At 31.7% G+C, this 17468-nt stretch overlaps 1 long non-coding RNA gene across 1 annotated transcript; it reads right to left on the reverse strand.

Annotated features, from left to right (window-relative positions):
* Positions 1-2564: 2564 nt before the first annotated feature.
* LOC145306660 (uncharacterized) lies at positions 2565-9158 on the reverse strand. The gene is made up of 6 exons (XR_013875107.1): positions 8965-9158; positions 8300-8363; positions 4655-6025; positions 4313-4413; positions 3879-3953; positions 2565-3293 (listed from the first exon to the last, which is right to left on the reverse strand). It is a non-coding gene; the product is annotated as an uncharacterized LOC145306660 (long non-coding RNA).
* Between the last annotated feature and the right edge of the window lie 8310 nt (positions 9159-17468).

The raw sequence follows: 17468 nt of genomic DNA on the forward strand, positions 1-17468 counted from the left end.
CTAAAATAAACAAGTCTCCAAACTTGTAAGCCAACAAATAAGTAAACATTATTAAAAACTTTGGGACTAGTGTAATAAACAGCCAATGTCCCCTTCCTGCATAAATCAAACTACTTTTTTTAAATATTATTAGAAAAAAATTGTCTATTTCAAAAGTTATACCTTTTATTTTATGAACAACTAGCGGCTTCGCCCCTAGCCTCTAGGGGCTTTGCTCAAAGAGGTAATTAAAATTTTTTTTTTATGGTGCTGCCAATTTTATGTGAAGTAGTTTTTCCAGAAAACTATTTTTAAAAGCGTAGCTTTTCTATAATTAGGGTCGGTCCGTCCGTCCGTACGTCTGTAACGGATAGCTTTTTTCGTTAATTTAGGCATGTTAGAATTGTCCTATCGATTTCAAACTTTGCATTGTGATATTTTGTACGATTTATAAAGCGTAGCAACTCTATAATCATTACAAAAATGACCGTACGTCTATTTTAAACATGTTGATTTTTTTACTTTTTTAACAACAAATTTTTATGTAATCTAATCATCCGATTAATCTGAATTTTAGTATATTGATTCCTGGGACAATAAAGTATAATGTTATAAGCGAAGCAACTCTATAATCAAGTCCTAAAAATGTAAGTATGTCCATAAATATTATCCTGTATCACGCAGTTTTTCAACAAATTTACTTACAATTTTTCTTTGACTCTTATACATTTATATTCTGATTATTCAGTTCTGACACTATACAAGTGTTTATGTCCGTTTGTCCTACCGTTTCAGTGCTTCGCTTTTATGAATGTTGTCATCCTTGTTTATATACCCTGATGAGAAGAATCTAATCGGTTCAGTGGTTACCAAGATCTTAAGCTTTAGATGGACAGACAGACATCAAGCTACTTTGTATTATAGATTACAGAATTTTTACATAAAAGTAAGACAGTGAAACCTAATGTTAAATATTTTTTATTGGACCCTTACTTATATCTGAATTTCCAAATATGAAGTTTGGTTCAAATAAATAGTTTAGGATTTATCAGTTGGAACTCGTTGATTTAATGAACTGCCCATTGTCTTTTTCCTATATCCCTGTTTAACTCAAAAAGCACCTTTCAGGGCAAAATTTTACTGAAAAAAAAGAAAATTATATTAATTAAAATCAAATAGAACAATTATTTAATTGGTTGTGCTTTGATTTAAGTTAGACAAAGACATTTTTTTAGTGAGAATATTTTCATACTAAATTTTCTTGGGCTTGTTCAATGCCATATTATTCTTTACATATACCATACACGACTGAAGAGCGGACATGAAGCAGCAAATAATTCTACACTAAATTTTACCCCAGTTATAGGAATCTACATAAAAAATAGTCGCCTTGTAGAAATTGATAAGTTAAACATTAAAATTGTCTGTCTTTTTTTTCACTTTATTGCAAAATTGTTAACATTTTAGTTCTCATTTTCGTCAAGCCGAAGAAGTATTCACTTAAATTCTATCATAAGTTTTCTCTAAAAACAGTTGTGGAATAAAAATTGACTGCTAAGAAGTGTACTCGATTTTCTGTTGGTTTGACTAAATACCATAACCTAGGCAGAAAAAAACTACCGATCAGTGGTCACTAAAAACGATGATGGGTAAGAAAATGCCGTTTCTCAAAGCCGTACGCATTCATACGCAGTATTGCAAAGGTGACGCAAATTTCGTATCACCGTTTTCGCAGTTTGAGAAAAATACATCTTTATATCTTAGCGAATTAAAAAATCTTGCATGTATCGCTTTTATCTTATAGAGAAATTAAATTATTTTATACCATGAAAATTGATTTATGAAATTTTTGGCACCCTTCATATATTGCGTATGACCGCGTACGATTTTAAGAAAGGGCATTTTCTCACCCGCTATCCTAAAAACGAGTTCTTTTAATTTCCTGCGCAGGACCAAAAAATCCTCTCTTCCAAAAAGCACCAAAATAATGATTGCATGGCTTCGAAACCAATTAATATCCGAAGGATTAGAACGAGTTCTCAGCCACACTGAAAAATCATGTTTTGTAGCATCGTTTCACAGACAATTTTACATACAAACAGTAAAATAAAGATCATAAAAATATTACCAGTTTTGTTTGATAGGGCCCCAAACCTAAACACAGGATGCTAAATGTGGATATACTTGATTATATAGATTTTTGTTCAGCATTATACCTAATAGTCTTAATATCAATATTCCAAAATCTGAATCCTAATTTAAATGGACGTACGGACTTTCTAGTAACAATTAGAAAGTTACTTCGCTTCCAAAGTCGTACCTAACTCTTACAGGAATTATCATGTAAAATTTAAAATCGATATGACAAGTACAACAAGTTTAAATTAACCCTTATTATTGAATAGCTTCGCTTTTAAAAATCTGTAGATTTTATTTTTTCAATCTACTCGTCAATATACTAAACTGATTATATTTTTATTATATTTGTATATTTTTACCATACACTTAATTTTTAAAAATATTTGCTACAAAAATCTTAAGAATTTACAATTTTAACAATAAGAGAAATATAAATAGAAAAAAAATTTAATGTTTTTACTTGCAAGATATATTTTCAATAAAACAAATAACGTTTATTAAAGAAACTAGATATTATAATCATAATTTTTTTTGTATTATTTTTTGTCATATTTTTGTGCATAGATAATAATAGTTTACTTGTCCATAATCAGTATTGGAAGACTTCATAATCCTTCATTCAGGATTTTAAAGGGCTGAACGCCTTCTTCTAAATTCAATAGATTGCACAGTGGTTGCTCCAGGATCCTCAGTTTCTGTTTCAGTTTCAACTGTTGCCTCAGTAGTAGCTTGCTCTTCTTCGCTTGATTCCTCGCTTGATTCTTCACTTGATTCTTCGCTGGAATCTTTAGACTTATTCTTCATTCTTTTATTCTTATTATTCTTCTTTCTCAGTCTACGATTGCCTTTGCCTTCTCCTGATTCTTCAGATGAGTTTTTACCAGGAGATCTCCTTTTTCTATTTGCTGCTACAAGTCTTTCACTTCCATTTGGTTGAACGGTGGTTGCTCCAGGATCTTCAGTTTCGGTTTCAGTTGTTGCCTCAGTAGTAGCTTGCTCTTCTTCGCTTGATTCCTCGCTTGATTCTTCACTTGACTCCTCACTTGATTCTTCACTGGAATCTTTGGATTTATTCTTCAATCTTTTATTCTTATTCCCCTTTCTAAATCTTCTATTTCCTTTTTCTTCAGATGAATCCCTACCAGGAGATCTTTTTCCTCTCAGGTTTCCATTACCTTAAGAATTTAGGAATCATTAGATAATGAAATTGATTTAAGATGAAAAAAGCAAGAAAGAAATAAAAATTAAAATTTTTATATGTCTAGAATAGCAGAATTTAGCAGGGAGGGAGGGGACATTGGTCTGGTAATTACAAAAGTCCCCAAAGTTTTATAATAACGTGTTCTTATTTGTTGACTTAACAACTTTAGGAACTTTTTTGAATTTTGATTCGTTGGTTCTTGAAGTTTAGTGTCCAAACGATTAAATCACTAATTATAATCTACAGAAGGGGTAATTTTGTGTATCATCATTGGGGATGTATATCAATTTACCGGCCATTGTCTTGTCTCTTTAGATTTTTGTGAATTTATTTTCATATTTGTAAATTATTTTTTTTAAAATAACAGAATGCTGAAGGTATTAAAGTCTTTGTAATGGGACAAAGTGTCTCAACAATCAGCTATGTGACGTCATAAAAATGAGTGATTATCCATCTCTTTTTGAGACACTCTGTCCTGCTACAAGTCTTTTTCAGGGGTCAGATCCAAACTTTGTACAAAGTATTTTAATGTGAATAAACTATGACGCAGACTCTCTACCTGCATTTCCAGAAGCTGCTTCACTTTCCTCTGAACTGTCATCTCCACTTCCTTCCTCTGATGATTCGGATGACTCTTTGATAAAAAAAAACTTATTCATGATGTGTGAAAAATGTGTTTTTACTGATGCTATGTAAGATGAATGATATTGTTTATGAGAAAAAACAAACTAGTTGTTTATATCTAACATTTAGCATTTAGGGAATCGTTCATCCTCCAAGATATTGAAGGAAGTTTCATTTAGTCACTTGAACCTGCATTTTATGAGGTTAATCATAGAAAATTTAAAGAATTGTCGAAAATAAACTAAAAGTATATTACGGAGTTTATTGAAAAAGGCATTCTTATGGTTTCATTATAAGTTTGACAAACAAACAGATCCTTATCAGAAAGGTTTGTATTATGTTGAACATGGAAAATAAGTTATCCTCTACCAGACTCTTGTTGGGGGGATCTTTTTCTTCTGCCCTGTTCCTCAGAGCTTACTCCAGTACTTTCCTCTGAAGATGAAGTTGTTTGGGGGGACCTTTTCTTCCTGAAAAATATTTTGGATTAATTTTATGTATGGAATGGAATTTGATAGAAATAAGCAAACTTTAATGTAAATTTATTTGAAAATTTGGTACTTCTTAACATTACTTTTACAATTAACTTTATTGAAAATGTTTAGAAAATATATCAAGTTGTTAAGACTAATATTTGTCATTCGATTTACAAGATAAAATTTATAGGTCAAAAAAATGAAGAAAAAAAATAAACTAATTTAAACTATGTACCTGTCAAAGCTGACATCAATTTCATCATCTAAAAAATTTAAATAAAAAAAGATTAATTATCACAAAATTTTTTATAATATATTACAAATCTATTAACTCTAATGTTTTACCTTTGATTTAATTAAATTTATGATTTAAATTTCATACTTACAGCTGTTTCTTTAAAATGTTAAAACTCACCAATATTCTAAAATAAATCAAAATAAAACTCTTTTTTTTTCAGTTTGTTTAAACATAGAACATGATACCGATTTCAAATACTTGATACCTAATTTGAATTTAAATACCAGAAAAGCTCAGACATTTCACAGGGAGGGAGGAGACATTGGACTGTAAACTATACAGGTACCCAAAGTTTAATAACCGAGTTATCTTTATTCTTGCTCAAAAACATTGAATACTTTTGTTGAATACTAGCGGCTACGCCCCTAGAGGTCTCTAGGGGCACTTGAGGAGGGGATTTTATTTTGTAGAGGGTGTTTTTTTTCTACGGGCGATTTCTCTTTAGAGGGTGGTGGTACCCTCCCTTAAAATAAAGACCGATGAGAAGCTACCCTGTTAAGGAGAACCCGATCGGTTCAACGGTTAGCGAGATCCTTTGTTATTACAAACACACAGACACACAAATACACAAACACACAGACAGACATCCTGTTACTTTAGTAAAACTATAAGGATTGAGTGAATAGTTCCAAACAAGAAGTGTCCAAACTTTTCAACCAATAATTTAAATCTTCAGAAGGATTTTGTGGAAACTTTCATGAATGCCAAAATATTTAAGAAATTTTATGATTTTTGATTCATTTAAAAAATAACATTTTTCCATGATAAAAAATGAAATTACAATTATCATGATGATGATAAAAATACTAAATTAAATGATTTTGTGGATTTTTTTTATATGTTGCTATAGTACATTTATTTAGTGTACCATTTATTATTCTATTATACAAAGTAGTAAGTTTTTTTTGTCTGTAGTAAAAGATCTTGCTAACCAATAAACCGATATGGTCCACTTTTGTAGTGAAGCTTATTATAGGTTCAAGGGTGGTTTTAGGCTGTTTTATTTTTATAAAAAGCCTAGGGATGGTTTTAGTCTATTTTTCTGCCCTTTCCATTTCCCTACTAATATAGAGGCCCTAGATATAGAGGCTGTCTATGTGTCTATGTGTCTGTCTGTTATCGCTCTACAGTGAAGCTTCATATAGCCCAGGGAAATTTTCTTTTATGACCACTGAACATCTTCTCTATAGCTCACTTTGTCCATCCATGATTTATTATGCTTCGCTACTTATGGATGTTGTCCTAAATGTTTGACTGTACCTTAAAAAGTGTGATGGATCTCTTTGCTCTCATCATCCCATCGTTTGACTAAAACATAAAGAAAAACATTAGGATCATGGAAAGAAAACGAAGTAGCGGGTTACGTAGCTTTTCACTTATTTTTAGCCGCTGCGGGGGGCTCTAACCCTGCGGGGCCAATTTCTTAACACTGCGAGGCAATCATTAACATTTATTTAACCTAACCTAAATTAACCCATCAAAAGCTAGTTTGAAAATACAACGAAACCCACTACTTCGTTTTCTTTCCATGAACCAAAATTTATTTAATAAAATAACAATGACAACCAACCCTTTGATTACACGACCTTTGTTTCTACCGTATTGAGACCAATTATTTCCCACGTAGACAGGTGTTTTTTTTGTAGCGAAAGATCTTGCTATCCACTGAACCGATACGGTTCTCTTTATCAGTGTAGCTTCTCATTGTAGGTCCTGGAAAAGTTTAAAGCTATTTTGAAGGTGGGTTCAATCATCCCCCATGAAACAAAAATTAACAACCTTTTTTTACCTTTTTGAAATTAGAATAAAAAATTGTCAAATTCAAACCCACTTCACCTCTATAGGCCTCTAGGGGCACTTTACTTTTCTGTAAACAACTAGCGGCTGCAAACATAGCATTTAGTGGCTATGAATACTAAAAAGGTTAAAGTGTACAGAAAATAACCTAAAACCATCCAACAAAGGTTAACTTCAAAAACAAAGAGCCTAAAACTATTCAATTACCCCCAAGTGACTTCCATAAAATAGATAAATCAATCGGTTCATTGGTTATTGACAACAAATAAAAAACAAATTAAAACCTTACTACTTTAGTTAATTAGAGGGTATATATTATCTCATATAAAAATTTTAAAACGTAAAAATAGAATGTTTTCTCCTTATATAAAAAGTAACAGTTTATCTATATATCTATCTTGCTGAATGCTGAACCGATATGGTTCTCTTTTACAGTACAACGTATTATAGGTACTGGGAAGGTTTATAACCATTTTGGGGGAGTTTGCCACCACCCTCCAAAGAGAAATAAACCCTAAAGATACCCCTATTCAATGAAATTATTTTTTACTTTTTCTTCTTAACAAGGATGACAATATCCATAAAAGTGAAGCTATGAAACGTTAGGACAAACGAACATTAACAGTGACAAAACTGAATAATCAGAATATAATACATGTATAAAAGTCGAATGAAACAAAATTGTAAATAAATCTGCTAAAAAACTGCTTAAATACAGGTTTTTGTTTAAGGACATACTTACATTTTTATGACTTGATTATAGAGATGCTTCGCTTATAATAATGTACTTTGTTGTCCTAGGAATCAGCATTCCAAAAAACAGAACAATCGGATAATTTTATCACATACAAATTTGATGTTAAAAAAGTTAAAAAGCAACATTTTTAAAATGGAGGCACGGACTTTCTGGTAACTCTTATAGAGTTTCTTCGCTTTCTTACTCGTACCTAACTTCTATAGGAATCATCATGCAAAGTTAAACCGATAGGACAATACTAACATGCCTAAATTAACGAAAATAGCTATCAGTTATGTACGTACGGACGGACGGACCTGCCCTAATTTTAGAAAAGCTTTTAAAAATAATATTGAAAGTAAGGGGGGGGGGGCGCCTCAAGTACCCATAGAGGTCTCTAGGGGCGTAACCGCTATATACATATATATATATAAACAGGAAGTGATATGTGAAAATTTAGATGTACAACATTAATTTATCATTCAAAAATAGAACTTTGAAAAAGAGAATGAAAAAACTTTTACATTTGTAATCTCATAATCTAATGAGTGTATCATTTACAGCACAAAAATGTAACCATATACTTAATCCCCGCGGGGGACCCTAACCCTTCGGGGCCTACACCTGCTGGAATATTCAGTACACAATGTAACCTAACCTAACCTGACCTAAAGTAGTAAAAACACCCGATAAACTAACTCCTCTCCCACCTATATTTTCAATTTATTTTAAAATGAGGCGGAGGGGGGGGAGGGTGGAGTGTGTTATCAGTGCGCAAGAGAGTGTCAGAACTTTAAAATCAGAAGAATATAAATGTATAAAAGTCGAAACAAAATTGTAAGTAAATTTGTTGAATAACTGTTTGATTATTATCGTACCTAACTACTACAGGAATCACCAGAAATCGATAGGACAATTCTAACAGGCCCAAATAAAAGAAAAAAGCTACCCATTGCAGACGTAAGGACGGAACGACCCTATTTAAAGAAAATCTTTGCTTTTAAAAATTTGATGAAGAAAGAATTTAGATAACAGTTTGACAAACTTACCGGATATGCCTGGCTTAGAGTGACACAGAGACAAGCCACCAACACTAGCTGAACTAACCCCATCCTGTAAATAGTCAAAACCTATTAATACAACATTATTACCTTCCCTTTTAATTGTTACATTACAAAAATAAATTCCCTTTAGAAATAAACGATTAGTGCTTCGCCTCTAGCAAGTATGGGGCTGTTTTTTTTCATTATGATTTAAAAAACATCACAGGGCGTTTGTGAAACTTCCTTAAAATGAATAAGTCGATTGTTACAGTGCCAATTGAGATTTTAGAGGAAAAACAAGCAAAAAAAAACTAACTACTTCATCAAAATACTAGCGGCTACGCCCCTAGAGGCCTGTTACGGGCCTTTGTAGTATGGGGAAGGGGGGGGGGGGGTTATATTGACTCTTTTAATATTTAAAAAAATTTAAAATTAGCCTCTTATAAATAGTTTGCTAGATTTAAGTCTTTAACAACCAGGTACAAAATATAACCATTGACTAGCGGACTTGGTAACGAATAGATAATTATGTCCATAAGTAGCGCAGCAATAGTAAAATAAATAATTTGTAGCAATAGTAAAATAAATAATTTGTGGTTAACAATGTTGTGTCGTTAAACGAACTAACGAACCATAAGTTTTACAGAACACCTTTTGCGCATTTAAAAAACCTGCTAAAAATGTCTTAGCCGTCTTTTCTAATTCGTACTTTTTCTCAATAACAAAATAGCCAAACTAGACATAAAATAATATGTATAACTCTTATATACTATCAGAACAGTTCTAAGAAACTAAATTTATGATAGTATAACAGTATGATTATAGAATGTACTATCCATCTACTCTATTATCACATTATAACCGTAGAAACTATATTAAGTTGAAAGTCATTTTTTCCAAGCGTCCCCAAAACCCAACAGATTTTTTAGCCAGAAATTTTTTAGATTTAATCAGTAGATGCAGAGATCTTAAGGGACAAATGATTATAATTGATCTACATCTCGTTTCCCAATGATGATAAACAATATTATTCCTTCATTAAAGCAAAGTTATTGGTTGAAAAGTATCGACAATTGTAATACTTGAACCAACCAATCAAAATATGATATGGGTACCCAAAGTTTGGAAGTTTTTATAAAACTTTGGGTACTATTAGAATTATTGGATCAAAAGTTTCGACAATTGTAATACTTGAACCAACCAATCAAAATTTAATAAGAGTACCAAAGTTTGGAAGATAATCAAGAGGATAATTTTGTTTATAAAACTTTGGATACCATTGTAATTTACTGCTTAATGGGTGTATAAATTTTCGATGTGCTTCTCATACAATCGTGATTTCCCTAGAAGTGCCTAGCAAGCATAGAAAACCTGTTTCCCTCTTATTTAAAAAAAAAAACAAATGAATTTTTCTATAACTTTTCGGGAGTGAAACCCTGCGGGAACTGAACATGCTGTAACCTAACCCTTTAGGGCGACCCTGTACCCAATAAAAACTATCCTACTAGACCTTAAATAAACACAATTCATAATTGGAAAGAATATTTAGATTTTAAAAGGTTAGGTTATCTTAAATGTTTATCTTTAATAGCGAAATTTGGTTATTTTTTATACTAACATAATGGATATATGTACTAGCTAGAAAATCCCAGGGAGTAAGGGAGGGGACAATGGATCGAATATTAAATTTTTAGGAGTCTCAGACTTTGGGTACTGGCCATAAGGGAATGTGCAAGAATTTAGCAGGTTCTGACTGACTTTTGGTACTAGCGCATCAAATGGCGCTAACTCGCTTGCTATTTTTGAATATAGCAGACGAGTATCAATAAACTTGATTTTTTATGAGATGGCTGGTTTTAACAATTTATTTCTTTCTAGAAAATATCATTTCATAGATAAAAACTTTATTGTGATATTTGTTTAACAAAGAACCCTAATCTAATAACCTCAATTTAGGGTTATGGGGCTATAGGTTGAACGGGTTGCAGGGAGATTTTTCTCATAATTAATTACAGAATGGTCATGTCAGTCTGATGTGCTGGTAATCTAATTTTCAAATGAATGCTTTTTTTCTTGAGAACTTTTTTCTTATTTTATAGTTTTTTAAATTCTATTAACACACCCTTTAAAATCTTCTTAACATTTTCTGGATAAATCTGGATTTCATGGTCTTTCAGCGAAAACTCTTAAATTGAATTAATTGCCAATTGTCCCCTCCCTTACTCCCTGAAAATCCCAATTAGAAGCACGAAACCAGGCATTAAAAACTTTATATCATTTTTTTTGGGTATAATTAATCTGCCCATATTCATATTTAAGAAAATTATAAATCTAATGTATTTTAGAAAAGCAACTTTTATGATTTTATTTGTCTTAGTGTCCGTCAACCAATAGTCATGCTGTGGAGTAAATGTGATTTTCTCGGCTGCTATTTAGAATAGAATACTAATTTTTTTGTGAAGATAGCATGGTTTTAGCCTATTGGTTATGCTTCAAAAGGTATTCAATTATTGTTATGTAACAATTATGATAACATCCTTGTTTTACCCAGGGATAAGGGATGGGAAACATAAGAAATTATTATTCCAGGCCTATTTTCCAACTAGGCCTAAAAAACTAGTTTCGGGATGACGCAGTAGTTAGATTTGAAAACTATGAACAATGATGAAATAGCTATTATATGAATGCAAAGAAAAAAAGTATAGAATAGAATTCAGGTAGTTGATTTCACCTATCATAAAATATAAAAAAAACTTTTAAAAGAACCAATATGTTAGTGGCTTTAAACTGTTTTTAACCTATTTTTGAATGGGGGGTCAAAAATATACTAGGACACCTATAGAATCAGACTGCAGAGCCCAAATTTGAATTAAGTCCCCAGTAAACTTTTTTTGGGGGATTTAAAAATTAATTTTTAGTGTTGCTGTAATCATTTTGACCGAAGCAAAAGCTTTTTTTTTTACTTCGGGTAATATTGTGGCTTACAGAACATTTTTATATAATTCACTTTATATTGATACAATAAAAAAACATTACTCTGTTCATTGGAAATAATTTTTTTTTCCAAAACAATTAATTTCATTGAAAAATCTAACATTTACAATAAAACAAATAATTCTGAAATCTAACCAATAAAAAGTCTTGTTTTATATAATTCTTTACAATTCAAAAAAAGAGTGTTTTCACAAAGTGACTTATTTCCAATGTAGTTAAATATTTTTTATTTAATTAAAATGAAAAGAATGAAAACCGTACACATAAAAGATACATACTTTTTAAAATTATTTTAAAAGATAAGTTTGAATAATCTTATTTTATAACACATTTGTATATGTGACAAAAATAAATTTGTTGTATTGCATAAACATTTGTTGTCATTTAACCCTTTACAGCCATTTTTTATGTTTTTAAAATAAGTGAGAGAACACAAACATGTTAATGTTAATTCGTTGATATATTATAAAGAATTAACTTTTTAGTGAATTTTTATAGTTAAATCATAAGGCCTAATTTTACTCTATACCAGAATACAATATTTATGAAGCAAAACACTCTAAAAAGCTACGAATTTTACCCAAATAAAAAAAGACCTTTTGCTCGGATCAAAATGATCACGGCAACAGTAAAAATTAATATTTAAATCCCCCCAAAAAAGTTTATTGGGGACTTAATTAAAATTTAGGCTCTGCAGTCTCATTCTACTGGTGTCATAGTATATTTTTTATATACGTTTTAAAAATAGGTTAAAAACAGTTTAAGTAGAATCCCATTATTACTTCGCCACCCCCCCCCCCCCATTTAAAAAAAAGTTTTTTTTGAGATGGTTAAATCTGATTTATTTTCAAACATTTTAAGGGGGGATCTACTTCACCCCAAAAAACACCGCTTTAGCTCCCCAGCTTTAATAAATAAATTAAGTAGAATTGAATAACTACATGGGTAACATTCTATCAACTAATTGTTCCATAGCAAACATATAAATTAAGAATTTAAAAAAAAAATTTATTTTACGTTAAATATTAACAGAAAAGTTCAATTAAGTGTGCAATAATTTTTACCAAAATTAATGAAATTTTTTTTTAAACAAAACACAGTACACTTTTATTTACATATTGAACTAGTTTTGTATTTGTGATCATTTAGATGGGTTATCAATTCCACATGAAATGTAACTTTTAAATTGTCTAAAACATGAGTTTTCACATTGTTCTAAAGTATAAAATGTTGAATCCTACTCAGTCTTCAAAAAACGATCTCTCAATTTATGTTTTGCTATATGGACATTTATTAATGTGTAAATTTAATAATAAGTTGATGCGATTGAACGTCATATATATTGTTGTCATTCTAATAGCAGAAAGTTTCCATTGTTGTCTTTCTAATAGCAGAAATTTATGTTTGGTTGAATTAATTTAGCCAATAATGAACTGGGGGACGCGTTTGTTATTAATTAATTGGTTAATGCTAAAAGCAAGTTTCAGGCTATTGGATATTGGCCTACAGCCAATGAGGAACTGGGGGAAATGAGTTGATTTTATAGGCAAAAAAGAAAAGTTGCCCCATCACTTTTAAAAGGAGGCTGAGACCTAATTTTCGGTCAGGTTTCCCATCACTTATCCCTGGTTTTACCTAATATCATTGTTTTATCATTTATAATACAAAGTAACTTGATGTCTGTCTGTCCGTCTGTCCGTCGTCTGTCCCTTAAGATCTCGCTAACCACTGAACCGATTGGATTCTACTCTTCAGGGAATATACCTACTGGTCCTGTGGTGGTTGTAGGCTATTTTCTTGGGGGGTGGGACACCCCCAACCCCTTCAAAAAAACAAAAAGCACCATTTATTTTTTAAAGAATTTTTTACATATATTTTGCGAATTCGCCATTTTTCGCGAAACTTTGCGACCCATTTGCAATTTTTTCGGCTCGGTAGGTAATAGAAGTAATTTGCAAAGCCGGTAGTTTCCTTTTTTTCTCAGCTTCTAATTTGGTTTAGGGTTCCCCAATGATTCATATTTATAAAATCTGAACAAAACAAGGATGAAAACATCAATAATGTAAATTTAGGAGAGGGTGGTAATTAGGATTCAGAGAGAAAATGTCCAGTTTAAAGTATAAAGGGTAAAAATGCAGTAGTCAAAAAGAAAAAAAAACAAAGGATCAAGTGCAGTTCGCGGTAACATTTTCCTGTATCTCAAAAACCTATCCATTTTAAAGACTGCTAGCTGCCCAACGGCTGAATGTACATATCATGCCCGCACAACGTTAAGTAGCATAAGAAGGCCTACAAATAACCTGGGAAAGCCAAGATCCAACGATTCACAGGGAAAGCTTCATTGAAGAAAAAACGCGTAAAACATGTCTTTTTTGCACATTTACCGTGATCTGCACTTGACCCAAAATAAATGTCTGTAATCAAAAAATTTTTACAAACAGACACGGAAACTCCATAGAGTAGCTACGCCCCTAAAACGAGGGTTGGAGTGTACACATTATAATGATTTATTATAAAAAGATTTTAAAGATTGAAAATGATGATACCAAGCTTGTTTTTTTAACGTAAATACTTTAAAGCATAATATTCAATTTTATGCTTCAAAATACATATAGAGCAATGTACAGCATGACCCTCGAAAAAGTATTTTTAAGCATCTGCAGCCCTTATTTCTCATTGAATTATAAAAAAATGCATATGTCCTTGTTCTCCATAGTATTCCACATAAGTAGATATAAAAATATTTTTTTTACCTCCATTAACACCGGAGATTTTTAGAGCTAAAGTTTTGAAAAAGTGACTGAGAAAAAGAATTTTTTTTGTTTCTCTTATTTTTTTGATGGTTATATTATGTTTTTCTGGCAACTGAATAATGAGACACAAAGAAAAACAAGTTAACTAATTATTTCTTTTTTATTCCACCAAAAATATAAATTTTTAATAGCAAAAAATACTACTGAATGAATTGATTATTTGCAAATTTTAGGTTATTTATTAACCCTTATTTGAGAAAAGGATTAATTATGACAGTTGCTCCGCCTACTTTTCTGACATCTCAATAATTTAATAGGGGGTTAATTAAGCTTTTTAGACAAAAAAATCATTATGTTTTAATTTTATTTTCTTCATAACTTTTTTGTTATTAAAGCTAGGATTGTGAAACAAAAACAATTTTCCTGCTATATTCATAAAGATTTATTTGGTTTTTTAATCTTAAAAAATTTTGCCTAATAAGTAAGTTTTTCAAAATATCATTAAACTAAAAAGACTCAAAAAATATGTGTAAAAAAATGCTTTTTACTCAAAAACAAAATTTTTTATTTCATTTTTGTATAAAGTTTCTGCTAGTAACAAAAATAAAAGGATTTCTACCTTAATTTTGCTAAAAAAGTCGTTTCATGTTAAAAGTTACTTTTTCCTCAGTCACTTTTTCAAAACTTTAGCTCTAAAAATCTCCGGTGTTAATGGAGGTAAAAAAAATATTTTTATATCTACTTATGTGGAATACTATGGAGAACAAGGACATATGCATTTTTTTATAATTCAATGAGAAATAAGGGCTGCAGATGCTTAAAAATACTTTTTCGAGGGTCATGCTGTACTTTTTAAATATCAAAACAATGCAATGTGACAATTTTTACTACAATTCCAATAACCAGCAATCCAAAAAGAATATATTAATCCCTATTTTTCGAGAAACTACTAATTAAAACATTAAATGGACATATATATGTACCTTTTTGTACTTTATTATTGGGTATCTTTGCTTCATGAATATGTGGAAAAAAATGATACATAAAATTGAAGTTAAGTTTTAAAACGATCAGACAATTTTAACTCATGTCATTTGAAAAATTAGTTTGATTACGAAAACACACACAAAAAAACATCATGTGAATGGCTTTCCATATTTAAATAAGGTGTTCCCGCGTTTAGGCTGTCAATCTTTTGATTTGAGTAGCAAAGCTACTTTAAAAAGTCTTGGGTGTTGGTATTGGCATTGCCATGACTTGCGGAGCGGCCCCTAGAGGCCTCTAGTAGCACTAGAAGCAGGAGTGGGGGGGTGTTTAAGTCGTCAACCCCTACACACAATTTAAATTTTAGTTCTCAAAAGAAAATGTAATTTTTTAAAAGGTCCTTTTTACTATATATGTGTTTCAATTTTTCATTTTGATAGAATCATCGCACAAAGAGTGACAGTTGGCATTGTGCATTGGACATACGGACTACAGGGGCGTCCAAGCTTTTTATTTTGGGGGGGGTAAAAATTTTTTAAGGGGGGGGTAATTTGGTTTTGGGGGGGGTAAAATGGCGCGCGAAGCGCGCCGCAAATTTTTTTTACCCCCCCCAAAATTTTTACCCCGGGGGTAAAATTTGCTTGGGGGGGGTAATTACCCCCCCTGAAATCTGTTGGCAGGGGTAAAATTTGTTTACCCCCCCCAAAATTTACCCCCGGGGTAAAATTTTTTTGGGGGGTAATTTAAATTTTATAAAAAATTTAGTATTAAAAATGCGCGCGAAGCGCGCAAAAATTTTTTTTGTTAAAGATTTTCTATTTTGGGGGGAGTATTTACCCCCCCAAAATGGTTTGGGGGGGGTAAATACCCCCCTAAAATCGTTGGGGGTGCCTACGGCACCCCCAAGGTAGGGGTAATTTTTTTTGGGGGGGCGTATTGTTCACAAAATTTTGGGGGTGCCAAATGGCCCATTACCCCCCCCTTGGACGCCTATGTACGGACAGACGTACATACTGTGGTAATATAGAGTTGCATTACTTCGATTCTTCTCGGTTTTGATGATTCAGCGTAAACGCATCAACGCCTAAAGTTTCCGCACCGCAATGCACATAAGAGAAATCTTTTTTTGGCTGATTTCAAAAATTGTTTAATTCCCTACAATTACAGCAGCGTTTAGGATTCATCTAGCCTTATAATGTGATGTCATAATACTAAAAAATATTTGATTTAGAAACATATATTTATCCGAAGTCAAAAAATATAGTAAATACGTTTTGGTTCCAAACGAAGTACTTTAATGAATCGAGGCCTAAATTGTGTTTTAGGGTTTTAGATTCATTCATTTGTAGTTAAAACATTGACGATACCTCCAATAGTAGCTAGCTTAATAGCTCATTGAAACAAGGATGACAACATCCATAAAAACAAAGCTCTAAAATATGAAAGAAGGACAACAGAACAATACCTCTTGTAGAGTGTCAGAGCACAATTAGCAGAACATATATTTAAAAGTCTAAACGAAATTGAACATAAATTTGTTACAAAATTGTGTAAATATAGGCTATAGTAAACTTTTATTTTTAGAATTTGATTATAGAGTTGCCTCGCTTATAATACTTTACCTTGTTGTCCTAAAAATCAGATGAATAAGAAAATCATATTAACCCCAAAAATGCTGTTAAAATGTTAAAAAGTCTGCTTTTTCAAAATGAACGTACAGACTTTCTGGCAAGGATTATAGAGTTGCTATGCTTTTAAGATCATACCTAACAATTGAGGGAATCATCATGCAAAGTTTGAAAACGATAGGATAATTGTAACATGTCTATTATAAAAATCATATCATATAATAAATGTTGTCAAAAAAGGGTTAAAAATCAGCATGTTTTAAATGGACGTTAGTTCTTTCTGGTAACGATTATAGAATTGCTACGCTTTCTATTACGTAGCTAACTGACGCAAAGTTTGAAATTGATAGGACAAATCTGACATGCCTAAATTAACGAAAAGAGGTAACCGTTACGTTCGGATATACGGACAGCCGATCCGACTCTATTTATAGAAAAGTACCTTTTTTAAAAATCATGAATATAATCCAAATAAGATTGTAAATGTCAGTCTGTCTGTGTCAAAGCTTTTAATAGATCGAGGAAAGGTTTATAACTATTTTGTGGATCTTCTTTCTACCCACCCATCTCAATTTTTTTTTCGTAATTCGTATTTGGGGGGGGGGGGGGGGGAAATATCGCGCGATGCGCGCCGAATTTTTTTTTACCCTCCCCAAAATTTTTTCCCCGGGGGTAATATTTGCTTGGGGGGGGGGGGGGTAATTACTCCCCCTGAAATCTGTTGGCAGGGGTAAATTTAGTCAACCCCCCCGAAATTTACCCCCTGGGATTTTATTAAAGATTTTTTATTTTAGGGGGGTAAATACCCCCTCGGCA

This window comes from Acartia tonsa, chromosome 14 (assembly GCF_053477335.1).
Source record: "Acartia tonsa isolate MP-2025a chromosome 14, ASM5347733v1, whole genome shotgun sequence".
NCBI classification, from domain to species: domain Eukaryota; kingdom Metazoa; phylum Arthropoda; class Copepoda; order Calanoida; family Acartiidae; genus Acartia; species Acartia tonsa.